Source organism: Triturus cristatus, chromosome 4_1, assembly GCF_964204655.1.
Source record: "Triturus cristatus chromosome 4_1, aTriCri1.1, whole genome shotgun sequence".
Classification (NCBI taxonomy): domain Eukaryota; kingdom Metazoa; phylum Chordata; class Amphibia; order Caudata; family Salamandridae; genus Triturus; species Triturus cristatus.
The window spans coordinates 262,398,423-262,407,159 of NC_140585.1; the positions used below are offsets into that span (position 1 = coordinate 262,398,423).

The following is an 8,737-nucleotide window of genomic DNA, read 5'->3' on the forward strand; positions in this document are numbered from 1 at the left end:
GTCCAGGTTTTTTTCGTTTTAATTCTGGGACTTGCAGTCCTATTTCATAATGGAATGCACAAGACTGCAAGTCCCAGAATTCACAGGAAAAACCTAGACTCGAGCATGCCATGACGCGTGACGCATGAACCTGACAAACGTGTCAGGGCTGTGGTTAAGTAGCTTGTCAGTGGTGTATGAATGCAACTGTGGCCCCAAACCATGTATACATTCCTTTCCAAACTGCAAATAGTTGGGGGTGCCCTTTTTATGCCCCATCCAATTTGGAATCCCCCAAAAACTTTTGTACAGTAAGATGCCCTTGGCTTGTGCAATCTCTGCCAGATGAGCACCAGGCCCCACACTGTAAGAGAAAGATTAAATGTGTTTATCTGTCCATAGTGGATTTCGGTTTTTACTTTTTAAAGATAGAACTTCTAATAATCATGCCTAGACTGGTGTAAATGAGAAAAGAGTGACCTCTGGTGGACAAAATAGGGAATCTGAATGATGGGAACGCTTATCCTCTGAGACGACAGTCACGCTGTCCTCTCAGCCTTGTACTCTCCTCCCAATACAACTGCTTTTACTGGGTGCTGCTTTTAATGACCACTGACCAGTAGGCACACTGAGTACATTTCAGTGACGTTAAGGTTAAAAGCAATGTGAAGCAAGAGAACAGAGACCATTTTGAAAGCTGACCCCTAACTTGCTGCTGCCTTATGCACTTTAGTATCTATCGAAGTGCAGAGTGAGAATTTGCTCGAAGTACAGACAGAAAACAAACAAGCATTTGCAATGCAATAGGTCTCGCATTTATAGGAGTTTGAGCTATTGACATTGCAAATAACAATTCCTATTGGCATTGTCATTTACAATGCCAATAGCTTTAACTCGTGTAACTGCGAGACCTATTGCATTGCAAATGCTTGTTGTTAACGGCTTCCCTCACAATGCTTTGTAGGTGACTCGTGCTTCCCGCACTCGGTAGATAATTACTGTGCACGTTCCGGGCTCTGCAGGACGCACAGAGATTAGAGCTGCCTTGAAAGTTTCCAGAGGCGTCAGTAGCAGACATGCTGGCTGAGACCCTCTTGGTTACTTAGCGAGTCTGTTTAATTTTTGCAACATTTTGTCTTTCAGCCTGTTAATTCGTAAATGCATGAAGACAAGGGGGGAGGTAAGATTCTTCTTGTTTCTAATACCGTGGCCGGCTCTAACCCTCCCCCTCCTCCAATGTCCGGCCCATGGCTTACTAGAGAAACAGAAAGAATCTTACCTTCCCCCTGTCTTCATGCATTTACAAATTAACAGGCTGGCGGGAGAAATGTTTCAAAAATGAAACAGACTCGCTGAGTAACCAAGAGGGTCTCAGCCAGCAGGTCTGCTTCTGACACCTAGAAAAAATGAACAGGACGGGGCTGCTTTCAGCTGCATGAAATCTCACAGAACAAGAGCCGCAAAGAACATTAAATACTATCCTCACTCCTCTTTTCCAGTGCACACGAGAATGAGAGGCAGCAAAACAGTAACAAGAGTAATATGCTGCCTGACAAAAAATGAGCACACATTGTATGCTTTACAAATAAACACTCCTGTAGGGGAACTGCTTTCAGCCATGCATACAGAGACCTTGCAGGGGTACGCAAAAATACATAATGCAATCCCCTAAAACACTCCCACTGAAGGAGCCTGAAAGGTACATGAATACTTAACACTTGGTAGACACACACCTTGAATTACTTTTGCTGTGAAATACACAAACTTAGATGCAAGCACACCAGCTACATTTCCTGAAAACACACACATAATAGCACATCAATCAACGTGTGTTGTCAATGAAGCATTTACACTGTGTGATCGTCCTTTGTATCAGGAACACAGACAAAGGATATTGTTGCTCAGAAATGTACACCAACTGTGTTAAAAGAGAATGCATCCCTGGTCGCCATGTGATACGAACAGAAGAGCATTCATTTTGAAATGCAAGTCCTCTCGTAGTGACAAGAAACACCTTGATGCGCTCTGGCAATAAATAATAGCGCTATCTGTTTGAAAAGTGATGGAAAAAAGTCCGCACAAATTTCCAGAACTGTAAATGAGCCACCATGGGAAAGTACGGAAGTGATGTACTCTGTATTATGGCAAAGCAATGATATGTGAGGTATTCTGCTAATTTCAGGAGCCCTCTTCTAGAAATGCTACTTTTAAACGTTTCTCCCAAGAAGTTGAAAAATCACCCATTAAAAATATAAAAAGGCATTTATTACACAATCACAAAAGGAAAACTGAGCTACAGCATGTTTCCAGACAGTCTTATTCCGTGGAAAATAATTACACTCACAATAAACAGTTGAAAATAATATAACAGAGAGGGAATACACACGTCTTCAGTCTAACCAGCACTTTCTAGTTCCATGTACTAAATGGCTGTGCTAACAAAGGCTGGGTAAGAACATACAACAACTATCAGAGCAAGAAATCTAAATCCCCAGGCTTAAAGTTTCTGAACAAATCTCATCCACCGAGAAGACGTGGTTCTTGTACCCTCCAAAACATCAGTGCTAAAATGAGTAATTATAACCTACTGGAATCCGGTTTAAAGTAAACAAATGCATTAATAAATGCATATAGAGCGCACAGTTCCCTGGCACTGTGAACTGATAAGCAGGAGAAATATTGAAAAAAATCCAGGAGTCGCTGATAAGACTTTACAAACACATGCAGCGCCCGACAGTGACATTTGTACCTTAAATTATACTGTAATTTGGTTATGCAGGCTACAGGATGTTGGTACGATCGGGCTGCAGCATATTCCGACTCCCTGTTCGTGCACTTAGTTAAAAGTAGGCAAAATCGTTGAACAAAACTGAAAATACTGTGAGCTGATGCAAACGTAATGAAATGGAAAGCTTGGAACTGCATCACCTCGCTAAACCATGCATCTGCATTCCTGGCCGCTGTGAAAAAGAACGTATGGGGGGGGGGTGGCAGGACAGGAAGCCACACTAGGAACGAGTGTTTGAGGGCTGCTGGGACCAACATTTGCATTGCCATATTTTATACATGAACATGAAATAAACCGAGGGACACTCAGATCGATAATGGCAAAATTATGAATAATGTAATTCATTTAATAATACAAGAACGTAAAATAAATCTGTATGTTCCAGCCACACTCGTCCCATGGAGCAGAAGTGCAGTCAAAGATACATACCTCATAGCAGTATTTCTCAAAAAAGAGAAATTAACTACTCTGATCGCTTGTACAATAAACAGCCGGAAGACATCCATCACCCCAGTGGATTGGAAAGGTTTGCTTCCTTCTGAAATGTGATTATCAGCCACACAAATATGTTCCCACGGTATTTTTTTTATTTCATATAGCAAAAAGGATTCTGTATATTCAGAATTTAAACTGCTGTTCTGCAACACATAAAGAACGTATGGATTTTGTATTTTTAAGAAGGTGAATTTTATTATTTCGATCACAAACACACAAAGAATGACACATTCTGAAAAAATAGCCTTTTTTATTTGAGTCCTACGACAGAGGACCTGTGACTGTGCTTGAACCATGCAACAAACCTAATTAAATAATTTAACAGGAAGCCAAGCCTAGCATGCGTTTTGAAAGTAACAAAGACAAACATAGTCGGAGGGGAGCGCAACACAGAGCAGGCAGAGTAACAAGCAGAGGGAAGGGTAAAGCAGCACGAAGGAGCCAGAGGGCATGGAGAGTGTAAGCCCAAACAAGAGCGCACTGAAGCTGACGAGGAGGGAGTGGGAGGGGGGAGTGGGGGCGGGCACAGTGGTGCGGGCCGCAGTTGTAAAAGGCAGGGAGAGGGTGAGATTGAGAAAGGGAAAGATAGGGATCAAAGGAAAAGAAGGGGGTGGCAAATGGTGTGCACTTTGATGTCCTCAGTGGCCGCGCGGCTCACTGAGGACATCAAAGCAAGTGCTTTTCAGGCTGCCAAATGGTGCGCATGCCCAGCGCACATGCACTGTATTTGGAGGCCTGAAAAGCCACTGTTTGCACTTCCAAAACTCGCTTACTATAAGTCTCGCCAGAGCAGCGCTATAGCGCTGTCTCAGGCGAGACCTAAAAAGTAACACATCTGCCTCCTTTAAACTGCAAAAAACAAACACCCACAAAATAGCCTTTGAGACTTGGACAAAAGTCACCAGCTTCCACTAAACTGGAAATCCTAGAATTTGGTATCTCTGACCAGCATGTGTCTACACTCCAGGATTCTAGTGGCAGCAGGATTGGTTACACACACTATTTGCCCTTAATCCTGGCATTTCAAGTGGTAAATGTGTAAAACTGTAATTTTTAATGAAACAATGTCTTGGAGTACTACCAAAAGTATTTTGGACATAGAAAAAAATTGATAACCTTGCTGATACGACCCACAGGGTCGTATCCGCATAATCCACCCCCTATGTTTGGGATGGCTAAGTCAGGATTTTAGCAGACGTTAGGTTTTGGCAAAAACGGCAATTGTTGCCAAAATCTAATGTGTGCTAAAATCATGTGGGCTGCCTTGTAAATATCGCGATGTAAACATCAGCGACATTTGCAAGGTAGTCCATCTTGGGAACGCCCAGTAACGCCCGCTTTGCGTCTCATTGGAGATGCAAAGTGAGGCGTTGGAAAAAAGAGTGCTAACATGCGATTATGCATGTTAGCACCCTCTTGTAAATAGGGCGCTGGTTTTATCTCTGCTTTTTCGGCTTTGTAAGCCAAAAAAGCGGAGATAAAGCCCTTGTAAATATGCCCCTTTACGTTTAGATGTTGCTGCTTACTCAACAAAGCAAACGTTGGACCGTTTCGGTGAAAATGAATGAAGACAATGGAGAATGGCTGACCTTGCACCTCCAATGTCCCTGTAAGGTCTGGAACCAGTTCCTGACAGGGCGCCACCAGTGGCGGCTCATCCGCTATGGCGGAGGAGCATCGCCCTACTGAACAAAAGGAAAACTAAAATGATAATAACTATCGTTATTAGCATTTTAGTTTTCCTTTGCAGTTAGTGGCCCTCAAGCGGGTGGGCGGGCGGGCTGGGCAGAGCAGGGGAGGAGTGCTTTGAACTCCTTAAGTGGGCATGACTACCGGACCGGCCCTCTACGGCTTGCCAAACAGTCATGTGCACTTTGCCTTTTCCCCGCCAGTCTGCATAACGCAGCCTGGTGAGGAACATGCAAAGCCTCCCATTCCCCATCTGAGGATCGGCGCCCAGACCAATCACAACGCTGCATTGCAGCATTGTAATTGGTTCAGTGGGAGCTGGGTGCTTCCTGCTGTTGGCCGGGGCTGCAAGAAGAAGGAAGAGGATGGAGAACGGAGGAGAGGAGGCGGTCGGCCATATTTAGGTAAGTGTTTTCTTCTTTTCTTCTTCGTCGTCCCTCGCCCCTCCAACCAAATCCAGCAGCAGCTGCTACTGGCTGCCACAGGCCACACTACCAGAAACACCATGACACTCATCATCCTTTCAGTCTTGTAACAGGTAGAAAATCTTAAAATCTTTAACCAAGTGCATTCCTGGCTCCGAACATGGTTACTGTTGTATTTCTTTGTTGGACCTCCTTTCCAAAAGCCCCATGTAAGTTAAATGCACCAGTCAGTCCCTTAATGAACTTGGTGGTATTAATCTACTTTCTCACCAGATAATTTCCTCTTCTAAGGCCCTGATTATGAAGTGAGGGGTTCAATCCAATCCCTGAACGAAGACAGGAGTTTTCAACAAGGAAAAGAATCCAAGTTATCTTGTTACCACCAAACTTCACCAATTTTCCTTTAGTAGATTTTGGCAGGTCAAATTTGCCAAAAAATCCCAGAAGAAAATGTGTATATGTTCAAGTACATGCAGCCATTTACTCCCCCCATACAATTTCAGTATCTACATGAGCTTAGGCGTGTTCCTTTTGTCACTATTATCTATGTTCAATCAAGAATTGAGAGAGCGCCCTCGGATCATCCTTCCTTGGTGGTGGCGCCACGTCCTTCTCATGTCCAGTCTAGCTGAGTTCCCTTTTTAATTTCTTTTTCGCTTTTAATGGGTGATCAAGACAACTAGCCTGATGCTATTTTATTTTTCTCAGGAACATAACACAGTTTAAAACTGTATTTTTATAAAAATCCATATCTGCCTTTCGACGAGAGGGTTGTAATATGTCTTCAATTTACAAGTGTATACCACGCACACATGTTATAATACCTAAAGTTCCTCAAATAGATGCGCCTCTCTTTGGATTACAGAATACTTACATTTGCTCATTGCAATAAGCATTAGGCAAGAGCTCTTAAGTGTTTATACCTCAGCACCACTAAGGTGAGGGTGAATGGGGGTGGGTTCACTGTACACACTTCCTCCAGCCAATCACTCTCAATACTTGTTCTTCTACAATTCAATTACAAAATATATAGTGTTGCTTCGGATGCTCCTATCACAAGAAAGGCTTTGTTTTCACGAATGTACATGGTGCACCTACTGGGCCTCATTTATGAGTTTGTGCCATAGGGCAGCGAGGCAGGCCTTCCTCCTGCGCTGCCCTCTGGCAAAAGAAAAGGACAGGAATGTGCCGTATCTATCAGATACGGCACATTCCTCTCCTTTTCCCCTGCACCGGCGCACAATGGGCTGCCGTGCACCAACGCAGGCACCTTTGCACCATGGTGCAAGGCTGCACGCATTGTGGAGATGATTATTATAGAGGATTTCTTCTCTTTCTATGTGTGCTGCAGAACACCGGCAGTTCTAAAAAGCAGGTGCTGGGACGGGTCCCTATTGGGATCTCCATTTTTGCCCTCACTCTAAGGGTGAAAAAAAAAATTCTTAACTCTTCAGCATTACAACCCTACACTGCCTTTGAAATAACTCTAAAGAGACTCATTATAGTTCTTTCACAGTCTTATCATTTCAGAACTGAAGCATTTTCAATATTATATACAGAGAAGCCAGAGTTGTTGCTTATTTATCTGCTGCAACTAACAACCATTGACAAAGCCAACAGTCCTGACTTGTTGTAGGTGTAATGGTACTTGTTGTGTTATATGTCTGGATGAAATGATAGAAGCAGCAAAATACCAGTGGGGCACACACTATGCTAAGCACAGATTTTTAGCTGACGTCTTTTTAAGCCACGCCCTTAATTACTTTGGCCACACCCCTTTGAGAGACACCCCCTAGTTTTTTCATCCCAATTAAAGCCCTGACTGTGGGTGGATGCATCCAGTTTCTGGGCCCTCCTCCCCCAGGGTACTTTGGTATTGCAGAAGGGGCTGCAGATGCTTGCGCGACTCCTTCTTTAGTACAGCTATCTAACGCTGACGCATACTCAAGGAGGGATGCTCCGTCATTCGCATGGGGGGCCATCCAAATACAGTATCACTTTGCCTGTGCGCCTTCTCTGTATCACTGATGTGAGAGCGGAGGCACAGGAAATGTCAGTGGTCACAGCTACTGCTCAGCACAAAAAGGTCATGCACAGTCAGTGAGAACCTAGAGGGTGACCCTTGAAAGGGGGAAGGGATCCCATGGAACCCACGGAAATTCCCCTGCAGGCAGATGCACTCACTCCCTGCACTCGCCTCCAGGGAGGTCGCTGTGGCCCTTTGAAAGGCAGGCCACACAGCGGTGTACAAAGTGAAAGATGGACTGTCTGCTTCGAACAGCAGGTCCACCTTTCAATGATGCACTGTCCCCAGGTCAGGCACGACTTCATAGGTGCCATGGGAGCAGTGCATTATCTGTAATAAGGTAGTGAATAATTTGTGAAAGAATAAGTGCCAGGGCCCAAACTTTTGCTCTGAGGCTGCTGTAAGTTGTTGTGCCAAATACCCAGGCTGTGTAGCCAGGCCTCTTTAATCCACCTCCAGGACTCCCTGCCCCTTTATCTCTCTCTTGAAGGTTATTTTTCATACATGCTTTCTCCCAGTGCAGTACATGTCTGCCTTTCTCTTCCTCCTTCTTTCCCATTTGTGAGAGTTTCACTCTCTTGCTCTGTGTTAAGGTCTCACAAAGAAAAACAAGCATTGGTCCCGAAAAGTAAGTGTCAGTGGGCCCACCTCCATCCACTGGTTCAAATTAAGCACTGTAAAAGGGCGCCCTGATCTGTGCCTGGTGCAGAGCGGCACAGTGTGCCCTGTACATATTATGCCCCTAGTAGCTGTTTCTGAAAGTATCTCTCTGAAAGTGATCCCTACTGGCTGGCTAATGACCTCTTATTTTCCAGTGGCACCTGAAATGCCTCGGAATATTGCTCTTGCAGGTTGTGCGGCTTCAGAGTACGGATCTTACAGTGGCATCGTCTGCTGTGTAATGCGAAGCTGCCTGCTCAAAGTGACATGCTCTGGTAGTGGCTAAAGTACTACTATTTCAGTGTCTGTGATGGCTGGAGTTACAGTGACTCCACTTGACTGTGCCTGAAACTGCATCCTGCTCTAAATTAACTCTTCCTCTGTCTCCAAAAGACCCTTAATATTGACACTTTGGTTTATTGCTGTGGGCCTTGCTTACAGTGACACCTTCTGGCGGTATCTAGAAGTGCTGCTCTAATAATGTCCACATTGGTTTCTTTTATAGTGCTTCAGTTTCCAGGCTGCAGTGTTTCTTGTGACAGGCTCGACCACCTGCCCTCAGTGCTTAGTGGTTTCCCGTGCTCTGCCCCAGCACCTAATTGCCAGCACCTGCACTTATGACAGTCTGCCACATGGTGGCATTGTTTGTTTCATTTAGAGACAAGCACAACAATT

At 44.5% G+C, this 8,737-nt stretch overlaps 1 protein-coding gene across 1 annotated transcript in view; it reads right to left on the reverse strand.

Moving 5' to 3' along the window:
• PTN (pleiotrophin) overlaps positions 1 to 8,737 on the reverse strand; it is a 336,604-nt gene that overhangs the window by 125,636 nt on the left and 202,231 nt on the right. The window lies entirely within an intron of this gene.